The sequence below is a fragment of the Agelaius phoeniceus genome, chromosome W (genome assembly GCF_051311805.1).
Source record: "Agelaius phoeniceus isolate bAgePho1 chromosome W, bAgePho1.hap1, whole genome shotgun sequence".
NCBI classification, from domain to species: domain Eukaryota; kingdom Metazoa; phylum Chordata; class Aves; order Passeriformes; family Icteridae; genus Agelaius; species Agelaius phoeniceus.
Genome location: NC_135301.1, coordinates 6,808,849 through 6,831,511, shown reverse-complemented (window position 1 = coordinate 6,831,511; position 22,663 = coordinate 6,808,849). Strand labels below are relative to the sequence as shown.

The following is a 22,663-nucleotide window of genomic DNA, read 5'->3' as shown; positions in this document are numbered from 1 at the left end:
TTGAAAGGGGAAATTGGGGACAAAACAACAACAATAGTTGGAGCCACAGGGAAGGAGGAAAATCGGCCATTCTTGCAACCCCTAGATTTGTGTTTTGGGAACAAGGTTTTAATGCATGAATTCTTATATGTGCCTGAGTGTCCATTTCCACTTTTAGGGAGAGACTTGTTGTCAAAACTTGATGTGGCAATAACCTTTGAGAACAGGGAACTTTTAATGAAAATACCCGAGTCAAAGGCAGGACAAATTCCAATGATAAAAGAAAAACCAGTTCCTACCATCCCTAGGGAAGTGGAAGATGCAGCAATCCCCTCTGTATGGGAAACAGATATACCAGGAAAATCGAAATTGGTACAACCAGTACATGTGGAATTAAAAGAAGGGGCAAGGGCTGTACAGGTCAAACAGTATCCCATAAAACCAGAAGCATGGCAAGGAATAGCAAAGACTGTTGATAAATTCTTAACGTATCAAATTCTAGAAGAATGGGAATCAGAATTTAATACACCAATATTCCCGGTAAAGGAACCAAATGGTGAGTATAGACTAGTGCAGGATTTGAGAGCAATAAATGAAATAACTAAAGACATTTATCCAGTGGTTGCCAATCCCTACACGTGGTTGACATCAGTAAAAGAGATATATAAATGGTTTACCGTAATTGAGCTAAAAGATGTCTTTTTCTGCATCCCCCTTGACAAAGAAAGTAGGAAACTGTTTGCCTTTGAATGGGAAAATCCAGGGAACAGAAGAAAAACCCAGCTCACCTGGACACGGCTTCCACAAGGATACAAGAACTCACCGACCCTATTCAAAAAACCAACTGGTGAAGGCGCTGGAGATTTGGACTGAGAATGGGCAAGTACCGAGAGACCAATACCTGTTGTTGCAGTATGTTGATGATATACTGATAGCTATAGAATAAAAAGCAACCTGCATAAAGGTAATGATCGAGATTTTAAATACACTGGGAATGGGAGGATATAAAGTATCCAGAGAAAAGGCACAAATTGCCTGACAGACTGTGATCTACCTGGGATGTGAAATCTCACAAGGGCAGCGAAAACTAGATACTAACCATATTCAAGCTATTTGTGCTATTCCAGAGCCCCAGAATCTACACAAGATGCAGGTCTTCCTTAGGATGGCAGGGTGGTGTCTCCTGTGGATCATGGACTATGGACTAATTGCGAAACCCCTGTACAAAGCCCAGAAGACACAGTCATTCACCTGGGGCAAACCACAGAAAGAAGCCTTCCTAAAATTAAAAGAAGCACTGATGACTGCTCCAGCATTAGGGTTACCTGATCTGTCTAAAGATTTTCAGCTGTTTGTACATGAAAGGCTGTGCCTAGCACTGGAAGTCCTGACCCAACATTTGGGAAACTGGAAAAGGCTGGTGGACTATTTTTCCAAACAACTTGACAACATAAGTGCCAGGTGGCCTTCATGTCTGCGGGCAGATGCAGCCTCTGTGATGCTGATACAAGAAGCCAGGAAGCTCACTATGGGAAGGCACATAGATGTCTATGTACTGCACATAGTAACCCCTGTTTTAGAGCAAAAAGGGGGCCATTGGCTATCTCCAAGCAGGATGATAAAATTCCAGGTAATCCTGACCGAGCAGGATGATGTCACATTAAAAACAACTAACTTTTTAAATCCAGCCTTGTTTCTAGGTACCACAACTGAAGAAGGCCCATTAGAGCATGACTGTGTAGAAGTAATAGAGTACACCTATTCAGCGAGAGAAGACTTGAAAGATGTCTGACTAGAGCAACCAGAGTGGGAGCTATTCACAGATGGAAGCAGCTTCGTGGAGAACGGAACCAGATACGCTGGATATGCAGTAACAACAATCAGTACAGTAGTGGGGCCAAAAGCATTACCACCAAATACATCTGCCCAGAGGGCAGAACTGGTTGCCTTAACCAGAGCACTAGAATTGAGTGAAGGGAAAAGGGTAAAAATATGCACTGACTCAAATATGCTTTTGGAGTGGTGCATGTACACGGAGCACTGTGGAAAGAAAGAGGACAATTGTCTTCTCAAGGTATGCACATTAAACATCAGGATGCAGTCCTGCAATTGATAAAAGCAGTACAAAAACCTGAACAAGTGGCAATTATACACTGTAAAGCACACCAATCAGGAAGCTCCAAAATTTGTGAGGGAAATCGAAAGGCGAACTGGGCAGCTCGACAGGTTGCTTGAGAAGTGCAAACAACAATGGCATTGATACCTTTAAAACTTAATGTATCTCAATTCAATTTGCCTCCAAAACCAAAATATTCAGTAGAAGATGAGAGATTGGGATGTTTGTTAAATGCACAAAAGAATTCAGAAGGGTGGTATGTAACTACGCAGGAGCAAATAGTGGTACCCCTCCCCGATAATGAGACAAGTTCTACAAATTAAACATAACGAATGTCACTGGGGTGCAGAGGAGTTGGTGAAATTGCCAAAGCGGAATTTGATCTCGGTGCGGATGTTAACAATGGCAAAATCAGTAATGTCAAAATGTGAGATCTGCTTGAAAAACAACCCAGTGGCTAGACGACAGGCAGAGCTAGGAAGGATTCAGGTAGGAATAGAACCAGGAGACTATTGGCAGGTGGATTTTGTAGAATTACCAAGAACTCAGGGATACAAATATCTGTTAGTGGGGGTTGACACATTTTCTGGATGGCCAGAAGCCCTTCCCTGTCGCACAAACCAAGCAAAAGAAACAGTTAAGTGGTTACTACAAGAGATCATTCCCAGATTCGGCATGCCTCTAGGGATATAATCAGATAGGGCGCCACATTTTATAGCTACTGTAGTAAGAGAAGTAAGTGGATTGCTGGGAATAACTTGGGACCTCCACACCATGGAGACCCCAATCAAGTGGACAGGTAGAGAGGATGAATCAGACACTAAAGAGGCAAATCAGTAAAATATGCCAAGAAGCCAAACTGCAGTGGCCACAGGCTTTACCAATAGCACTGTTGAAGATTCGGATAAAACCTAGGAGTGGAATGACAGTAAGTCCCTATGAGATATTGTATGGGAAACCATATGAATCTCCTGAATCTAACCCAAATGTACATGTCACGGGAAAGCAGGAAGTGTATAATTATGTTCTGTCTCTTGGAAAAACTTTAGCTCAGCTTTGGAGCGCCCTCATGTGGAATAGGCCACTGACTCTCGAGAACCCAGTTCACAACATATACCCAGGAGATGAAGTGAACATTAGGACTTTGAATGAAGAACCATTAAAAGAGAGGTGGAGTGGACCCTATCAGGTACTGTTGACCACTTTTACAGCAGTCAAAGTGGCTGGAGTGGATCCCTGGAAACACTACACCCGAGTGAAGAAAGTCTGTCCTGGACAGTGGACTGCAAAAACTGTAGGACCAACAAAGCTGCAGATAAGATGTGTTTAACTGTTTCAAATGTTATCAGTAGTTGTGCCAATGCTCACTTTATGGTTATTAATGTCTTTGGGATGTGAAATGCAAAAAGATCAACTAACCACTCTTTGTTCTAGAATGAAGAGGGAGGTATAGGCAGAAATGTGATAAAGGTTTCCAATGCAATTTGGGCTGAGAATGCAATGATTGGATTAGTCAAAGACTTTGTCAAAATGCAGAACACCAGCAGAATAACTGCCTGTTTGCTAATACCGAAGGCAGTGGGAGACCCAAAAAGTTGGGGAATCATAATGTCAAAATTACCTGAAATACAAAAGAACAAAACAATTACACGTAAACAGGTATGGGAGTCTAGGCAGGTAGTCAGAGAAACCTGGAAAGTAACAGGGGAGTGGATGAGGCCTCTGAGGAAACGGGACTGTATTTTAAGTCATGGCATGGTAGGACAAATCTTGGAGTGGTGGGTTAAAGATCAAGACATCACAAATTGGGAATGCTTCTTGCCATACTATCAAAAGATTAGAGAGAATATCACAGAGCCCACTATGGTGTGGAACTGCGAGGAAAAAGATTGGAAAGGTCATATGGAGCCCTGGGACAGTGCGTGGTCCATGAGTACACTTCAAAAATTCCAATACATGGCAAACACTCCTTGGTGCATTAAATGGGAAGGCTCTGAGAATGAAACAGATCCAGCAGTAGCGAACACTGCCACTAGTAGTAGAATGAAGGCAGACAAAGTAAGTTGGTGGGCATGTAATAAAACTTATGATTGCATTTCTGATGACAAAGAGATAAATGCCACCACTGGCAGTAGCCTTACAAATTGGTTGTGCTTGCAGAGGGATCAAGCACAAACAATGTAAAGTAAATTATAAGGTAATAGTGGGATGCAGTAAAAGTACAATCCGAAGTCCAGGACAATTTATATGGGCAACAAGTGACAGTACCTGGACAACACATCTGCTTGTAGACAGGAAAGTAAAAGAATCATGTTCTTAGTAATTTGGTTAGTTTACAGCATCCTAAAAGGAGAAATACAGAAAAAGACATCCTGGAACTGAAAGATAATGAAGGCACTGACACAGGACAAGAATCCACATCCATCATCTTCAGGTCCTCCAGTTCGTAACAGCATCCATGACAGCATTTATTACAACCGTGGATTTGAAGATGAATATCAAGTATAAACTCAGAAGCCAAAGGACTGTATCAAGTGAAAGCATTTACACTTATTATAGTGAAGTGAAAATACTTTCAAAGGGGGGAATGATAGTATAGGGATAAAATGTTTCTAAAATCATGGAGCATTCAGGGGAGTTGGAAAGAAAGGTTAGGCCTGGTAGGCCCTGAGAAAATGTTAGGCTTTATTGGATCATGCGAAACTGGACCTGTATAGTCGTTTAATGACTATGATAAATGATACGATTGTTAAATGCAATGATTGTTTGGTAATTGGTTATAAATATTGTTTAATCACAACAAGAATCATGTGGTGGTGTTCGCAGGGGTCCCAGGAAGAGGGAAGAGACAAGGATCTGACTCCATTTTTCAGAAGGCTTGATTTATTATTTTATGATATATATATTATATTAAAACTATACTAAAATAATAGAAGAAAGGATTTCATCAGAAGGCTAGCAAGCAAGAAAAAGAATGGAATGATAACAAAAGCTCCTGACTCTCAGAGAGTCTGAGCCAGCTGACTGTGATTGGCCATTAATTAGAAACAGCCAACATGGACCAATCAAAGATGCACCTTTTGCATTCCACAGCAGCAGATAATCATTGTTGACATTTTGTTCCTGAGGCCTCAGCTTTTCAGGAGAAAAAATCCTAAGGAAAGGATTTTTCAGAAAATATCATGGCTACAGAATCATGAGAAATGATGCTTGGGGGGTTTGATGGAAATTACAAAAATCCATGCTTGGATTAAATCAATGTATACAATAGAACAGTATAAGTTTAATAATTATTATTGTAAGTCTCTGTCCGAAGTTTCTCTCATCTGCCTCACGATCATCGTGAAAGGACAGAAACTGGGACCACCGAAGAGACTCTGGTCGGAATTCTGGCCTTGCTTGAGATGGTTGCTCGCCAAGATCCTGAGAACCCTGCTGGCTTGCCAAGCTATTGTTTGTAGGTGTGTTTGCTGCCATGGAACACTGAGCCTGGTAAAGGGAGGCGACTTGCCCTGAATGCTTGCACCCACTTCATGGTTCCTGCTCCAATAGGTCATGAATTTTCCCCACCTCTTGGCCAAATGGTCTTTCTGGGTGAACCTTTGGTGGTCTCCCACAGAGAATCCCTCATCTGCTTTTCAATCACCATGACGGACGGAGATGGACGAAGCCCCCTTTCAAGGACTGAGACATGAGACCCCTATATCAAAGCTCCTCCCTCCCAAGGACTGAGACTGAAACCCCTAACATACATGGGGGAGGGGGAGAGCCGACCTGACCAAAGTGAGATTTTGCCAAGCACTACCTGATCACTGGACCAAGAAGACAATGGCTCTCACTTACTGCTGAGAACATGGACTACCTGTTAGATCTATTCTTTATTGTATTTGTTTCCCCCTCGCAATTTTCAATAGAGTTACCTGTTCCCCCCATGACGGTTCATCATAATAAAAACCTCTGAGTTAGCTAGAGATTTCGAGATCTCCCTGACGTAACAGGCGGATCCTTGGCCGGACTGCAAAGAACTTTGTCCCTATGTTTATTAGCTATAACCCCCCCAACCCCCCCCCCCCCCCCCCCACTTTCTCTATCTTTTTTCTCTCCCTTAATCCCTCTATCACATTTGCTGTGGTCATTAAATAAAAGGCGCATTTGTTTTGATTAATACTTAAATCCCCACTGTGTTGTGTTTTGCACTCTGAGATCAGTAAAATGAACCATCACGACTCCCATTTGTAGAGTGGTTTGTGACAAATATGTAGTTATATAACGATAAGGGTATAAAAACATGTTCATCCCAAACCCATGTCGGAGTCAGATTTGGGTTTGTCCCCCTGACACCCAGAGCTCTCCAATAAAAGCACCGTCATATAATCATTCAGTGATTATGTGTTTCTGAACGCTAACAGTATCCGCCGGCAGAAAAGCCGTGGGGCTGCGAAAGCCCACATGGGGGGGTCTTTCGGCAGTTGCCCTAGCATGCCAAAAAGCACCAGGGTGTGAGACCCCCAGTGGTGAAAGAGTAGAAGGGTGGACCCAGTCACATAGGAGTTCCTGGACTGCAGGCGGAGTTTTTTTATTGCCTCCGGCCTGCCAGGGAGAAAGTAAGGGTTTTTTCCTTCTTTAGCTCTCTTTCTCTCTTTACTTTCTTTTTCTCTTTCTAACCAATCAGAGAGGCGGGCTCTTGTCAGGAGGGCCTTTGGTTAGAAAGGAGGGCTCTGTCAGGGGAAGGCCTGTGATCGGCTGGTCAGGATGGGACTATGGGCAAGTAGGGAATCTCCAGGGGGAGAAGTAGAAATTGAGGAAGTACCTATAGGTATACCCCCAGATAGCCCACTGGGAAGGAAACTAGACTGGTAGAAATATGACCCCAACACCAGAGATAAGGATGAGCTCAAAATTATTCAGTACTGCATGGTAGAATGGACCAGAAGGGAAATTAGGAGCAACCATGTACACTGGCCAAGATATGGATCAGATAAAAGATGGCTATGTCCGTGTCCTGGTTTGAAAGCAAAACCAGTGAGAGACTCCAAGTCAGAAATACAATTTATTAGGAAAAGGGAAAAAAAACCAAATACATGCAATAATACAAAAGAAAAACCACTGACAGAATCAGAATACAACCTCACACCCTGCTAGTTAGGGTGATAGTAGCAGTCCAGATGAAATGGTCTTGTTGAAGTGGTGATCCTGTAGAAACAATCTGGTAGCTCTTGTCCTCTCTAAACAAGTGGGTAAGGGCAGTCATTCCTCTGGGAATACAGTGTAAAGACTGACTTCTCTGTCCCAAAACCCAGATTATATCCAGCTGGGGATGCTTAGCTCCTCCCCCCTGTGTGGAGCATCCTACAATGGACTGTTATCATTCTGAGTCATGCAGTGGGTCCTTGATTACCTGTTAAACAGAAATGGCTCCAGAGGGAGTTATCTCTGAGTCATGTGGCAAGGTATTGATGGGCCCATTAACAGGAGATAAGGAAGAAACAATGCCCCTCCTGGTTTCAACAGCTCTTGAGGATGGGAATAGAATACATCTTTATATTGTAACCTAGAACAGTCCGACATTAAACATTTCTGTAAGAGGTAAGAAAACATTCAACCAAGAAGAGAGTAATTATGGTGCCTACTGGGAAGGGGAGATTTCACCTTCCAAGGTGAGAGTGTTTAAAGTATCAGAAAATAAAGAATAAGACCCATTAGAACACTTACCCCCTCCATCTCCAGTAGCCCCAACCGCACCTCCCTTGCCTCCTGATAGGACTAACCAAAACAATAGAAACAGAGCAGCACAATGAGAGGAAAACAGATCGGGGATGGGAGCTAAGCAGTGGGACTATATTCTCTGAGACAAGTACCACTAGGTGGGGTGCAGGGAGGAATTGGATTCATAACCATACCTCTCAATTCCTCTGATGTGAGAATGTTCAAGAAAGAATTAAAAGGATTACTAGAAGACCTCATTAGATTAGCGGAACAATTAGACCAATTTTTAGGCCCCAATATTTATATGTAGGAAGAAATGCAATCAATAATGGCCATGTTGTTTACACCAGAGGAAAGACAGATGATCTGGGTGGCTGGGATACGGATATGGAAAAGGGAGCACATGCAAGAACCTCCTGGAGATCTGAAAATGCCCACAGTGCGCCCTAATTGGGACCACAACAGCACCAGGGGAAGGCAAAACATAGAGGAGTATAGAGCATTAATGATAAGGGGTATTAAAGAAGAGGCCCCACAGGGCCAAAATACTTGTAAAACATTTGATGAACAACAAAAGAGAGAGGAACCCCAACAGAGTGGCTAGAAAGATTGAGGAAAAATATGAGGCAATATTCAGGTATCAACCCTGAAACAGCAGCTGGACTGATCGTACTAAAAACATATTTTGTCACCCATGTGTGTCTAGATACACAGAGAAAATTGGAGAAATTAGACAATTGACAAGAAAGGGAATTAGAGGATCTCTTAAGAGAAGCACAGAAAGTATACGTCAAGAGGGATGAAGAAAAAGCAAAGGAAAAGGCCAGAGTAATTTTAACTGCCATTAGAGAAAGATATATTTGTTTTTATTGTAAAAAAATAGACATTTCAAGACAAATTGCCCCCAAAGGGAAGGGGACCTGATGAGTCGTTAAAACCGAAGATCATGGACAAAGACTCTCTAACTAGTCAAAGTTAGAAAGTGGTATGTTTATTAACTCCAGTGGGTGGCACAGGAATCATCCCTGAAAGGCGTGACTGTGCTGTGTCTCTCTAGGACACGAAATAAAATGACGCGGACACTGGAATCTCCAAGGTAAAAAAGAGGGCAGTTTAATTTCTGATTCCAACATTTATAGATTTCCAAAAGTGACAGTGGATTGGAGGATGACAGTGCCACCTCTCCAATGACACTGGACAAACCAACAGTCCATCAAATTTCTTCTCCTCCATAAAAGAATGCAAAACAATAAGTATTTGCAGAAAAGTGCATCAGCAAGTTTGTTACAAGAATGTAAACATCAGAAGGCTTAGAAGAACTTAAAAAAAAGGGCGACAGTGCTGTACAAGGTTCTTTGCCCTCTATTTATTTCCTGAGATCTTACATACAATACATATGCATAACCCCAGCATCTCCCATCCTTGCTCTTTATTAAAGTGAAGTTATTAGTCCTTCACGTGAGCTCAATTCTTCTCTTGAATTGGGTCGGTGGGCTCGAATTAGGTCAGTGGTTGTAAGGGATAAAGTCAGGAACATCTTCATCAGGTCTCTGTGACCCTCTGTCACGATCCAAGGCCCCTTGCTTTGTGATTGATTGACGTAAAGCCCAGGTGTTAACCATTGTTCTACTGGTTTCAATATGTTCTTATAACGGTTCACTTACTCCACTTCCTTCTACAAACAAGCTCATAATAGCAAAAAGTACAACAATCAGCTCTAGCTTAATCATCTAATAATCATTAACCTATCATCTATGTATTTAACATACATCCTGATCACTATGAATTGCTTCTAACCCTCAGCTGAAATCTTAACTTTTTGAAATCATGCTTCATTTCCCCACTTTTAGTAGTAAATTCTTTTACTACTATATAAATTCTTCTTCATCTAGCCAAGCTGTGCGGTAGGTGTCTCTTAAAACCGTACTATATGCTCTTGATCGTGAAGTTAAAGTTGCTACTTGCCACAACATTCTCTAATTCTAAAAAAGTATTATAACAGACAAAATCGAACTTGTACCAACTAAAATAAATAAAACAATAATTGGATGAACCAAGGTATTGAGCAAGCTGGTTGCTGTTGGTGACCACCCAAAAAGCACATCCCACCAGTGATGGGATGGGTCTTCCTCTAATCTTTTAAACACTCTTCATATAGTCTCTGTGTCATGGTGTATTGTAATCAAACTTTTCTTTCTTTCATCTTTAATTTCTTTAAGAATTTTTTAAATTCATTATGTTTCAACAATTGGGTAACCAAAGTTAAGTTCATCTCTATAGGCACGGGTGATATTTCTTGGACAGTAGTCAAGTTTATATGCTGGTACCATACAACAGGTGCCTGATAGGAAAAATCACATCCCTCAATTTTGTCAAAGTTACAAATGCACAAGTTAAATGGAGTTTCATTCACAGTAATCTCATCCACCATTATAGTGGGGCATGCTGTTCTGAGGCAGACACAACCTTGTCTTGCACACACAAGCAAGGTTATCTGGTTAATGGGATGCATTTCAAAGTGACAAATGCTTTGCTCTGTATCCAAACAAATATCTTTATCATCACCTACATTACCTTCACATATAAACCCCAATTGTTCCCTCATTGAGTAGGGTTCTAAGTTAAAAGTTTGCTACCTTCCTTCAACTTTTTGTGCCCACATTCTGTGTTCAAAAGGATATAGTATGGTCCCTTCATGATTTGGCCCTAAAGGAACAATTGGATATATCAAACTTACTGATGCATCATATATGATTAAAACAAAAGCTGTTACCATACTTGTAATGGGATTTTAAGTAAAATTAACAAAAACTCACCAGGACTGAAGTTCCTTTTCTAAATCTGAGGCATTATCCCAAACAACTTAAAGAATTTCAGCAGGGAATATGCCTTCTCTCCTATCCCTAATGACTGAGGCTGCCACTGATTGCATCCATAATTGTGCCTGTGTACACTCGAGACCCAAAGAAATGTTTTCGCTAGCTGTGCCTAAGGTATTAATTATCAATTGATGATCTCGCTCGTCTATATTTTCCTATTCTGGTAATATTTTGGACAGCTTCCACAGGCTGGTACCTAATGCCAATAAGGAAAACTGTAAAAGTCGTTGCAATTTAACCATATCATTGCCAATTACTGTCAATTTGTTCATTAATACCTCTGAATCCATTGTATTTAGAACCCCTAGTCCCATTCCCAGTATCTCAGTAAGGGTGTCTCTTTTGTCTGGACATATAAGGAATACGCTTCTGCAGCCAGGTGGTCCAATCTATAGAAGAGGTCCTTAAAAATGGAGCACATTCAGGCCGAATGGCAGAGGCATTCACTTGCATTGCCATCTCTACCTGTTTTACTGACCATTTTGGATTCGCTAGCAATTTTTGAATTCCTGTCTTCTTAACAGCATATGGCTCAATTTTGGTAATTATGGGAACTATGGGTTTTTAAGTAATTTGAGTAGCCATAGTTTCTCTTAGTGTTGGCACTGGTTGAGTTATCCTAACCCCATTGTTTCGGGAATCAATACAAATTTGAGTTATATTATAATCAATCTTAAAATCCTTAATTGCACAACCTTCTATTGTGAGCTTAAACTCGGAACAGTTGGTTAAGCATTTGCCACAGCATTCAGGACCAATTCAAATAGATTTAATGGGTTCTTGATGAGATTAATGAAATCTATCCTGAACAAACACATATTCACATCTCTAAACATTTCTTCTTTCCTACACAGTTGCATTTGTAACTTTTAGTATCTGACCCAGAGAGCTACGGGAGTTGAAATCATAGGCTTTCCCTTGGCACTTATATATACCAGTCACATTATATATAAGTGGTACTGCATTAGCTGTGGCTATAGCAATAGTCACAAAGGCCACAACTCTCTAAGTTACACTTACTTGATTACCTATTACAGCTACAAGCCTTTTTATTTTTTGGAGGATTTTTAAACTATGCTTATAATTTCACCCACACTATTTATTTTCCCGAGAAAGTTTTAATTTCAGTTCGTTGTCACCCGGTATAACTTTCTAAAGTCCCTCAGGAGCTTTCTTCACTTGGGAGTGATGGATCCAGACGCTTTGTTCTTTAATCTTGATTGCAGTAAAGGTGGTGAGGAGCACTTGGAATGGTCCCTCCCACTGTGGTTCCAGAGGCTTTTCTGCAAAAGACTTAACATATACATAATCTTCAGGCTGTACACCATGTACTGGTCCATTTAATTCTCTGCTTCGAGCTCCAGTCACATGTTTCTTAATTTCTCTAAGTTGTTTGTTTAGGGCCACCATATATCTGTGTAGGGTTTCTTCCCTTACTTGAGTAGATGTTGTCCCTTCTTGAATTCTATATGGCCTTCCATACAATATTTCAAAGGGACTTAATTTTTCTTTTATTCTTTGCTTGGTCCAAATTTGTAATAATGCTAATGGAAGAGCCTGGGGCTAAGGTAACTTTGCTTCTTGTCCTAGTCTTATTATTTGCTGCTTAATCAAGTGATTAATTTTCTCCACTTGGCCACTTGACTGAGGATGATATGGAGTATGAAGTTCCCAGTTGTCATGGTTTGACACTGGCACAATGCCAGTGCCCCCATGAAAATACCTTCTCCCTGGTTTCTGCTGTGAGATGTGACCAGGAATAAGCAAAGCAGGCTCCTACTTAGGGAAAAAGAAAACAAAACTTTATTAACTACACTACAACTACAAAAAAAAAAGGAACACACATACACAGGGAAAATGAAAACTTCACAAATGCATTTCCTCCTCCCCCCACCAAATTTCAACACAATACATTTGATCCTCAAATCACCAACTCTCAGTCCAGCAGCACCTTTCAAACAATCAATCCTCAGTTCATCAAGAGGAGAGGAGTCCTTCTTGTACCATGGGCTTCCCCTGGGAACACAATCGAAGCCTCATGTGTTCCTGTGTCACTTGTGGCACCGCCCGGAGTACATCTGCCGTCGTGACTTCTTCCTTTCCATGTCCAGTGCTCTCACCACTGAACACGGACCAGAACTGCTTCTAGGGTTGTCTTTTAAGGATGCTCTGTCCCGATCCAAAAAAGGCACAGTCTCTCCTTTGGGACACCTGTCCCCACAATCTCTCCTTTGGGACACCTGTCCCCCCCATATTTTTTCACCCCCTGGGGCCGAGGGGCACCAACACTGAACCCTCTTGGCTCTGAGGCCATTGCCTCCCCCTAGAATGCAGTCTCTGTATCACAAGGAACATGGTTCTGTCCATGGCTATACAAAAAGAGTCCAGCAAAAGCTACTCCATCATCTCTTCCCACTAGGATTCTTCTCTATTCTTCTACTATCTCTCGCTTGCCCAGACCTCTCTCACACTGGCCCATTTTCTTCCTCATCTTCCACTCTATCTTCTAGGAAAGGTCAATGTTCTGTAAAGTTCTCATTTTCCAAAAAGGGGTTAAAAGCTCCTACAAGTGGCCGGCTGAACCCCCCCTTCTTCTCCGTCCCAGCCGTACTGCCGGCACAGGCCCATGTTTATCAAGCTTCAAGGTCACAGTCTCAGGCAGCGGCTCTTTCTCTCTCTCTCTCTCTCTGTCTCTCAGGGGGGGCACCCGATGGCTCCCGGTGTCTCTCTCTCTCTCTTCCACCCTTCCACCCCGGGGCTCAGGCCTACCTCTCTCGGCCACATGGCTTTCCCCTCCCCCTGCCCAGCCAGCAGCTGGGCCGGGGGAGAGACCCGAACTCTTTCCCGCCGGAAACCCGAGAGGGCCCTCCCAGGGGAGAGCTCTGCTTTTAACCCCGTGTTCTCAGAGGCGTGTCCATGTCCCAGTGGCCAGGTTAAATGCCAATATTAAAGCCTGAATATCCATTGGCCAAAAACACAGCATCCCAAAAAACACATTTCCTGTCAAACCACCACATTCCACCCTTCGCCTCTGAGAACACACTTTCTAAAATTATTAACAACATTACAAAACACTTCAACACTTCTACAAAACAAGAAAACCTTTATCCCCAGATTTTTACTATGCAGCTACCTTAACTCAATACATGCTTTGTTCTTATTCTTCTTTGGTCCCATCTCACAGCTTTACTCACAACTTTATCTTATCATTCCCCCAAGGTTCGATTTCCCGGTCAGGGAACCAGAAATGTCATGGTTTGACACTGGCACAATGCCAGTGCCCCCATGAAAATACCTTCTCCCTGGTTTCTGCTGTGAGATGTGACCAGGAATAAGCAAAGCAGGCTCCTACTTAGGGAAAAAGAAAACAAAACTTTATTAACTACACTACAACTACAAAAAAAAAAAAGGAACACACATACACAGGGAAAATGAAAACTTCACAAATGCATTTCCTCCTCCCCCCACCAAATTTCAACACAATACATTTGATCCTCAAATCACCAACTCTCAGTCCAGCAGCACCTTTCAAACAATCAATCCTCAGTTCATCAAGAGGAGAGGAGTCCTTCTTGTACCATGGGCTTCCCCTGGGAACACAATCGAAGCCTCATGTGTTCCTGTGTCACTTGTGGCACCGCCCGGAGTACATCTGCCGTCGTGACTTCTTCCTTTCCATGTCCAGTGCTCTCACCACTGAACACGGACCAGAACTGCTTCTAGGGTTGTCTTTTAAGGATGCTCTGTCCCGATCCAAAAAAGGCACAGTCTCTCCTTTGGGACACCTGTCCCCACAATCTCTCCTTTGGGACACCTGTCCCCCCCATATTTTTTCACCCCCTGGGGCTGAGGGGCACCAACACTGAACCCTCTTGGCTCTGAGGCCATTGCCTCCCCCTAGAATGCAGTCTCTGTATCACAAGGAACATGGTTCTGTCCATGGCTATACAAAAAGAGTCCAGCAAAAGCTACTCCATCATCTCTTCCCACTAGGATTCTTCTCTATTCTTCTACTATCTCTCGCTTGCCCAGACCTCTCTCACACTGGCCCATTTTCTTCCTCATCTTCCACTCTATCTTCTAGGAAAGGTCAATGTTCTGTAAAGTTCTCATTTTCCAAAAAGGGGTTAAAAGCTCCTACAAGTGGCCGGCTGAACCCCCCCTTCTTCTCCGTCCCAGCCGTACTGCCGGCACAGGCCCATGTTTATCAAGCTTCAAGGTCACAGTCTCAGGCAGCGGCTCTTTCTCTCTCTCTCTCTCTCTGTCTCTCAGGGGGGGCACCCGATGGCTCCCGGTGTCTCTCTCTCTCTCTTCCACCCTTCCACCCCAGGGCTCAGGCCTACCTCTCTCGGCCACATGGCTTTCCCCTCCCCCTGCCCAGCCAGCAGCTGGGCCGGGGGAGAGACCCGAACTCTTTCCCGCCGGAAACCCGAGAGGGCCCTCCCAGGGGAGAGCTCTGCTTTTAACCCCGTGTTCTCAGAGGCGTGTCCATGTCCCAGTGGCCAGGTTAAATGCCAATATTAAAGCCTGAATATCCATTGGCCAAAAACACAGCATCCCAAAAAACACATTTCCTGTCAAACCACCACACCAGTCTATGCCTAAATGATGGCTAATTTGCTGCACAATTTTTGAAATAAAACGTGGCCTCCTATATGAAGACATTGTCACTGGGACTACAAAACGCGATATTATTTCTTGTAACAATGCTTTGTCTACCTCCCACACTTTGGCAGTTGTTGCAGCTTGAATTGCTGCTAGTAAAGTCCAGGGTAAAGAAGCAAAAAAGGCTTTTGCATAATATCCATAGATGTTTAATTCAGCTGTGCGGTGAGATGTTCTCCTCTCAGACACACACTCCCCCCCAAGGTCCAGCTTTCTCCCCCAGGGGCCTCCCGGCTGACTTTGGTCTCCAGGCAGTATCAAGGTGAGGCCCAATCAGGGAAAAGGGAGGGAGAGCCTCAGGAACACCTATGTTCAGGAATAGGAACAGGGGAAGGAGCCAATGGGGTGTAACTTAGGAGAAGCCCCTCCAGGGCCTCTACAACTCCCTGTTTTTTATATTATTAAGAAAGCTTTTCTGAAGGATCAACTCAATTAACACAAAATGACAAAAACAATCAAAAGCGCCAATAAGACAATTTTCAAAATGCAAACAATTCTGAGTCGCCAGTGTCCAAACAGATTTTCTGGAGTGCCTTAGAGCTGGCAGGAGGGATGCGGTGTTTTCTTAGCACATTTTTTCAGGAAACTGAGTCAGGAAAAGGTTTCTTCAGCAGGGGCTGTTTCTCTCTCTCCTGTGGTAAAGTGGTCGGCTGTGATAGACTCTGCACAAGGCAGTGTAGGTGGTGGTGTGCCTGTTGGAAACTCCAAATAGAAATCATTACTTTAAGAAAAAGATGGTTACTTTAGGAAACCTTTCATTTCTTTCCCTCCTAATCACACTCCTTCTGGTATTATGAAGGAACTCTGGGGAAATGGATTAGTGAAGGGGGACCATGGGAGAGGGGAAAGGGTGGTAGGAATTTGTGGGAACATAAAAAAGGGGTAATAGGACAATGGAAAGGAAAAGGGGAAAGTGGGAGGGGGGCAGGAAGGCCACAGGAATTGGGGAAGGGTATTAGAAGAAGTGGGACTTATCGGACTGGAAGGTTCTTTCATTATTGACATGGGCTTTTGAATGCAGGACAGCTAGCCCGTATTCTGCGCTCTTCTTGCTTTTAGGCTGTTGCTGGGGCTTGATGGTTGTTGGTTTTGGTTTCTATTTCCTTGGTAGGTGTGTGGAGGACTTCTATGATATAGATAATATTTTGCAGGTTTGTAGTCTGGTGCACGTTTACCACCTTGCACTGGAACTCCACCAGGTCCTGTCACATCGGCTGCCTGGGGGCCTTTTCTTCCTTGTATTATATGAAATTCCCAAATTCTCCATCTCCCAGACTGTGGAGGTATTTCCTGGGGTTATTCTTTTTTATAGCAGTCTGATGAACAAACACGTCTTCTTTGTTATCATTCCGGGTTATGAAACCATATTTGTTTTTTACATTGAACCATTTTACTGTCCCCAAAACGTTCATGGCAAGGACCTTTTTTCCTTTGCTAGTGGGTTTGTGTTGGTGTTTCCGGATGCGCTGCTGGTGCGCTGCCGTGCAAAGTGCGTTCCGCTCCCGGCGCTGGCGGCCGCGCTCAGGCTCGGCCCCCTCCTGGGGGTCTGTCTCAGCTGGTGTCTGCGGGCGCTGCCAGTGCGGGGCTCTCAGAGCAGTGATGGTGGGCAGGGGGCGGCGGTTTTGCTGTCAGGACTGCGGTTCTGAGCCATCCCCCGGCGGAGCTGTCTGCCTGCCCCGCAACAGCGGCGCCCCGGGCCCGCTGGTCTCACTCGCCCGCCTTCGGCTCGAAGGACCACTGGACAGCGAGCATTGGCCGGCTCGCTCTGGCCTTGCTGAGTGCCGGCGGGGCGTCTGCGGGCTTTCCGCGGGGGGGAGAGCCGCAGCGGGGCACGGAGTGGCGGCAGCCCTGAGCAAGGGGCTACGGCTCTTGCCACCCCCGCCATGTCTTGCGGTGCTATAGCAACCGAGGTGAACACATCCGTCGGAGGAGGCGTGGGGACCAGAGGGTGGAAGGGGAGACCCCACGGCCCCTGCCATGCGGTCTCCACCATCTTGGGCAGCGGGAGTACAGACGGGGGAAGCCGGGGAAGTCCCTCCCTGCGACAGGGGAGGGGGTGCAGGGGCACGAAGAGGGGAACACGGAGGAGCGGTTTTCAGCTGGTGTTCATCCCCAAGACTCACAGCGCATTTTATCAGCATACCAAATAAAGAACGCAATTCTGTGTTAGCTCTTGACCTTTCGCAAAGCACTTCTAAGAATTCATCGCTTAGGACTAAGTTCCGCGAAATATAAGGAAAATACTTAAATAACAACTGTACAAAATACTTCAACTCCTCCTCTGAAAAGCAAAAATTTTCTTGAAGAAAAGACTCTTTAAGGTAGAGGTAAACTTCTTGTTGTGCGTGGGTGTTGTCTCCATCTTAGCCCAGTCTCTTCCCAACACCCGAGAGTACAAGGAGGAAGGAACTAAAACTTCAAACTCACCTCACTGGGGTAAGAAAATTCTCAGGGTGGTCTAGTGCAGATGTTTTCCAGGAGAAGAGGTCTCAGACTAATCCGGAGGCCCCACGTTCAGGGCACCATTTGTTGCAGCTTGAATTGCTGCTAGTAAAGTCCAGGGTAAAGAAGCAAAAAAGGCTTTTGCATAATATCCATAGATGTTTAATTCAGCTGTGCGGTGAGATGTTCTCCTCTCAGACACACACTCCCCCCCAAGGTCCAGCTTTCTCCCCCAGGGGCCTCCCGGCTGACTTTGGTCTCCAGGCAGTATCAAGGTGAGGCCCAATCAGGGAAAAGGGAGGGAGAGCCTCAGGAACACCTATGTTCAGGAATAGGAACAGGGGAAGGAGCCAATGGGGTGTAACTTAGGAGAAGCCCCTCCAGGGCCTCTACAGGCAGTTCTAGTAGGGAAAGCTTCTGGCCACCCTGAAAAGGTATCTGTTAACACCAGTAGGTATTGATACCCCCCTCTCCTGGGTAGTTCTGAAAAATCAATTTGCTATTGCTGCCCAGGTCTATATCCTCTCCCAATTTGCCCAAGCTTTGGTTTAGGAATATTTTTGGGATTAGTTTGGAGGCAAAGGCTACACTGGCAAGTCACCTGAATCACTGTTACTTTGCAAGTGTCTGGCTATAATTCTGTCTTTTGAATAATTATACAAAGCATCTGTAACAGCCGAAATAGCTGCTAATAAAGTCTAGGGTAAAGAAGCAAAATGAACCTTTGCATAGTATCCACAGATGTTTAATTCAGCCGCACAGTAAGATGTTCAGGGTCAAAAGCAACGCCCATGGGGACAGTCCAGGTCCCTGTGCCTTGAGCGGCAGGGGCTGAACAGTAGCATTGGGGCAGCACAAAGATGAGGGCCAATGGGGGAATAGGGAGGGAGTGGCTGAGGGACATAGGAACAAGAGAAGGAGCCAATGGGGTCAAACAGCTTTTGAGGGAAGCTTCTTGTGCCTCCCTAACCCAGGGAATGCCTCTCAGGGTCTCCAAAAGCATCTATTGCCCAATGTATTTTCTCATGTTCCTCTTTCACCAAGGACCATAGCATATAAGAAGGGTGTGGCAGCAGCTGTCTGGACACAGAGAACAACACATAACTTTCTCAGGCCTTTCTGGGGAAGGCTGTGAGAAGATCAGAGAAAAGAATGAGAAACAATTCTTATCTTAACCTGTTGCACCTGTTATTGTGAACATGTGGAATGTGTTATGGAGATTTGTTTACCAAAGGGTGGTTTCTTAATTAGCCAATGGCGATGGTATTTGGACTGGAGGACCAATTAGGTTTACCTGTATTGTAGCTGTCTATAAAAACAATGGGCTTCTCAATAATAATAATGAGATTGATTAGCTTTCTGTGAATCATGGAGTCAATGCTAATTATTACCTGGCCTGGGGCCAGCTGTGGCGACAGAGGGGATCACAAGCCTTCCTTTCCCTTCATCTGTAATAACCCACCCTTCTTGATTATAACTTCCATTTTCTTTCTCAATAAGCCTCTTTTCTTTTTACTGTACTTTGGCTTACCTTCAATAGAAGTTTGCCAATCTGGAATTAAGGCTGCTTCAACTGTTTCAACAATTACCTCACCTTTAGCTGCTTCTTTTGCCTTTTTGTCTGCCAGCTCATTTTTTTCTTCCAATTCAGAGCTCACTTTTTGGTGTGCCTTGATGTGTATGATGGCTACCTTTTCAGGTAGGTGGACTGCTTCTAACAATTTTATTATCTCTTGTGCATGTTTAATGCTTTTTCCTTGTGAGTTCAACAGTCTTCTTTCTTTCTAGATAGCTCCATGTGCATGGACTACTCCAAATGCATACCTTGAGTCTGTGTAAGTATTAATTTTCTTTCCTTTTGCCAGCTTTAAATCTTGGGTTAAGGCAATTATTTTAGCCTTCTGTGCCGAGGTGTTGGTTGGTAATGATCTAGACTCTATTACTTCTTGGCTTGTGACAACCACATACCTAGCATGTCTTTTTCTGCTGATTACATAACTGCTTCTATTAGTAAACCAGGTCTCAGTGTCCTCGAGAGGGGTTTCCTTCAGATCTGGGCAACTGGAGTAGGTAGCTTCGATGGTCTCCAGGCAATTGTGGATCACTGGTCATCCCATACTACCACTGAGAAAGGAAGCTGGGTTTACAATATTTGTTACTACTATTTCTACATCATCTTGTTCTGCTATTATAGCTTGGCATTTCAAGAATCTCTGCTGGGAAAGCCAATGTCCGCCTTTTACCTCCAAGACTGCTGACACTGTGTGGGACACTAGCACAGTCACCTTTTGGCCTTGCATGCTTCTTGGATGCTCGCTGCTACTGCTGCAATGGCTCTGAGGCACCCTGGCCATCCCTTAGCTGCTGCATCCAGCTGCTTAGAGAGGTAGGTGACTGCCCTGCGATACAGGCCCAGGTCTTGTGCTAGTATTCCTAAAGCAATCCCTTGCTTTTTGTGAGAAAACAAAAAGAATGGTTTACTCACATCTGGAAGTCTTGGGACGGGAGCTGATATGAGGGCCTTCTTTAGTTGGTCGAAGGCTCGTGTTGCTTCTTTTGTCTATTGGAGGTTTCTGTTTCCTTCTGCAATTAAGTAATATAGGGGTTTGACTAACACTCTATAATTATAAATCTATGATCTACAGCACCCTGTCATGCCCAAGAAGGTTCTCAGTTCTTGTACTGTCTGGGGTTTTAGGGTCTGGCATAATGCTTCTTTGCAATCCTGTCTTAAGGTTCTTTGTCTAGCACTAACCTCATAGCCCAAATAAATAACTGTTTGCCTCACTATCTGGGCTTTCTTCTGGGATTCTTGGTACCCCTGTGGGCCCAAAAAGTTTGAGGCTTACCATCCACTCCACACATGCCTCTTGAGTTTTGGTAGCTATCAGGAGGTTGTTAACATACTCTAACAGCTGTCCTTCTCCTGATGGAGCTTCCTGGGATTCCAGATATTTTGCTAGTTGTTCTTCAAATATCGTGGGAGAGTTCTTAAAACATTGAGGTAGAACTGACCATGTGAGCTGGGTTTTGAGTCCAGTTTGGGGGTGCAAAAATTTTCTGGCTGGCCTCATGGAGAGGAAGGCAAAAGAAAATGTCTTTTAAATCTAAAATGGTAAACCATGTTATTTCAGGTGTTAAACAGGTTAACAAAGTGTAGGGGTTGGCAACCACTGGGTATAAATCCTCAGTTATCTTATTAACAGCTCTTAAATCTTGTACTATTCGGTATGATCCATTAGGCTTTTCAACAGGCAAAATAGGAGTATTGAACTCAGACTGACACTCTTTTAATAGCCCTATCTGTAAAAAATTTTCAATTACTGGACTAATCCCTTCTTTGTCTTCCTTCTTTAAGGGATATTGTCTAACTCTAACTGGTTGTTTGTGGATGTGACAGCCTGGTCAGAGAGCGAGAAAACAGGATTCATTTTCTCACAGTGGACTTGTGAGACTTTTTAGGGAGTTGTAGAGAAATGATGATAACTTGTTAGTATAAACAACCTGCAGGTAGTGATTTCCTACTCTGTTTTTCTGTTCTTCTCAAGGACTGTTTGTGAGAAAGATATTTTTGTTAATTAGCCAATCAAGTAGAATGTGTCGAACCTATCTATAAAAGAAGAGAATTTTCCTATTAAAGGGGTTGTTCTGCAAACCAGCCTTCTGGTATATTTGTGTCATTTCTTGCTCAATGGTAACAGCTGTTTTCCCTCTCTAGGGTTAGCTTGCACTGGGGGTACATCCTTCGCTCTCCCTGGTATGTTAGAAGCCCACACCCTAGGAAATAACTGATCCAGTATTTTCCTGTGAATCTCATCTTCACTTTCAAGTTTAGCCTCATCGGTTATTAGCATCAGGCTCAACAATTCCACATACTGTTGGTCCTTAACTTCCAAAGTAATCTGTTTTAGAATATTATTTTTTTGCCTCTAATTGTTCCAAAAAATCTCTACTCAAAAGTGCTGATGGAGCATTGGGCATATATAAAAACTTGTGAATTCCCCATTGTTTCCTAAGTCTATATTTCAATGGCCTCCAAAAATAAGCTCTTTCAGATTGGCCAGTTGCCCCCTTTACCATGACATAATAATCTGTTATTGGTATTAAAACTTTAACACTGAATATGTTGCCCCTGTGTCTATCAAAAATTCTAATTTTGTTTCTTTGTTCCCTAGTTTCATTATAACCAGAGGGGTCTCCTAGGGTAAGATCCTCTAGTCCACCTCAGTCTTCCTTAACATGAGCAGCCACTGCCTTCCCTTTTTGATCTCCTCTTCTTTGATCATTGCCTTTTCTTTGTTCTGGGCACTGGCTCTTCCAGTATCTATTTTTCTTGCAGAATGCACATTGATTCTTCCCTAGGTGAGATGGTCCTTGCCTTAGTAGCCCTTGTCTACGCCTCTCTTTTTTTTCTTCCTTTACTACTGGTACCAATTTTCTCATCTCTTCTTTGCACCTTTCTTCCTGGTTACTAAATACTCTCTATGCTTCTTCTAGCAAAGTCTCTAAATCCTGCGATGTCGGACCCTGTATCTTCTGAAGTTTGTGTCTAATGTCCTCTGTAGATTGTCCTAAGAATAAACCCACTAGATGTTGTGTCCCTTCCTCAGACTCAGGATCTAAGGTTGTATGACAATGCATTGCATCCCACAAATGTTCGAGAAATTCAGGTGTTTCGGAGGGACCTTGCTTAATTGTATATAGGGCAGACCAAGTCATTGTTTTAGGAATTGCCCTTTCTAACTCGTCACTATAAAGTCTTGATAATCCTCTAGTTTTCCCATATCATTATTATCATTAGGATCCCAATGTAGATCCCGAAGAGGAAAGACATCTCTCATATCACTCTGTGTTATTCTACAAGCATCTTCTGCTA

The 22,663-nt window shown here is 43.6% G+C and overlaps 1 long non-coding RNA gene across 1 annotated transcript in view; it reads right to left on the bottom strand.

Annotated features, from left to right (window-relative positions):
• Positions 1 to 12,460: 12,460 nt before the first annotated feature.
• The window catches only part of LOC143696623 (uncharacterized), a 112,165-nt gene continuing 101,962 nt past the window's right edge, over positions 12,461 to 22,663 (bottom strand). The window contains exon 2 of the long non-coding RNA XR_013186013.1: positions 12,461 to 14,494. This is a non-coding gene — a long non-coding RNA (uncharacterized LOC143696623). The remainder of the gene's footprint in view (positions 14,495 to 22,663) is intronic.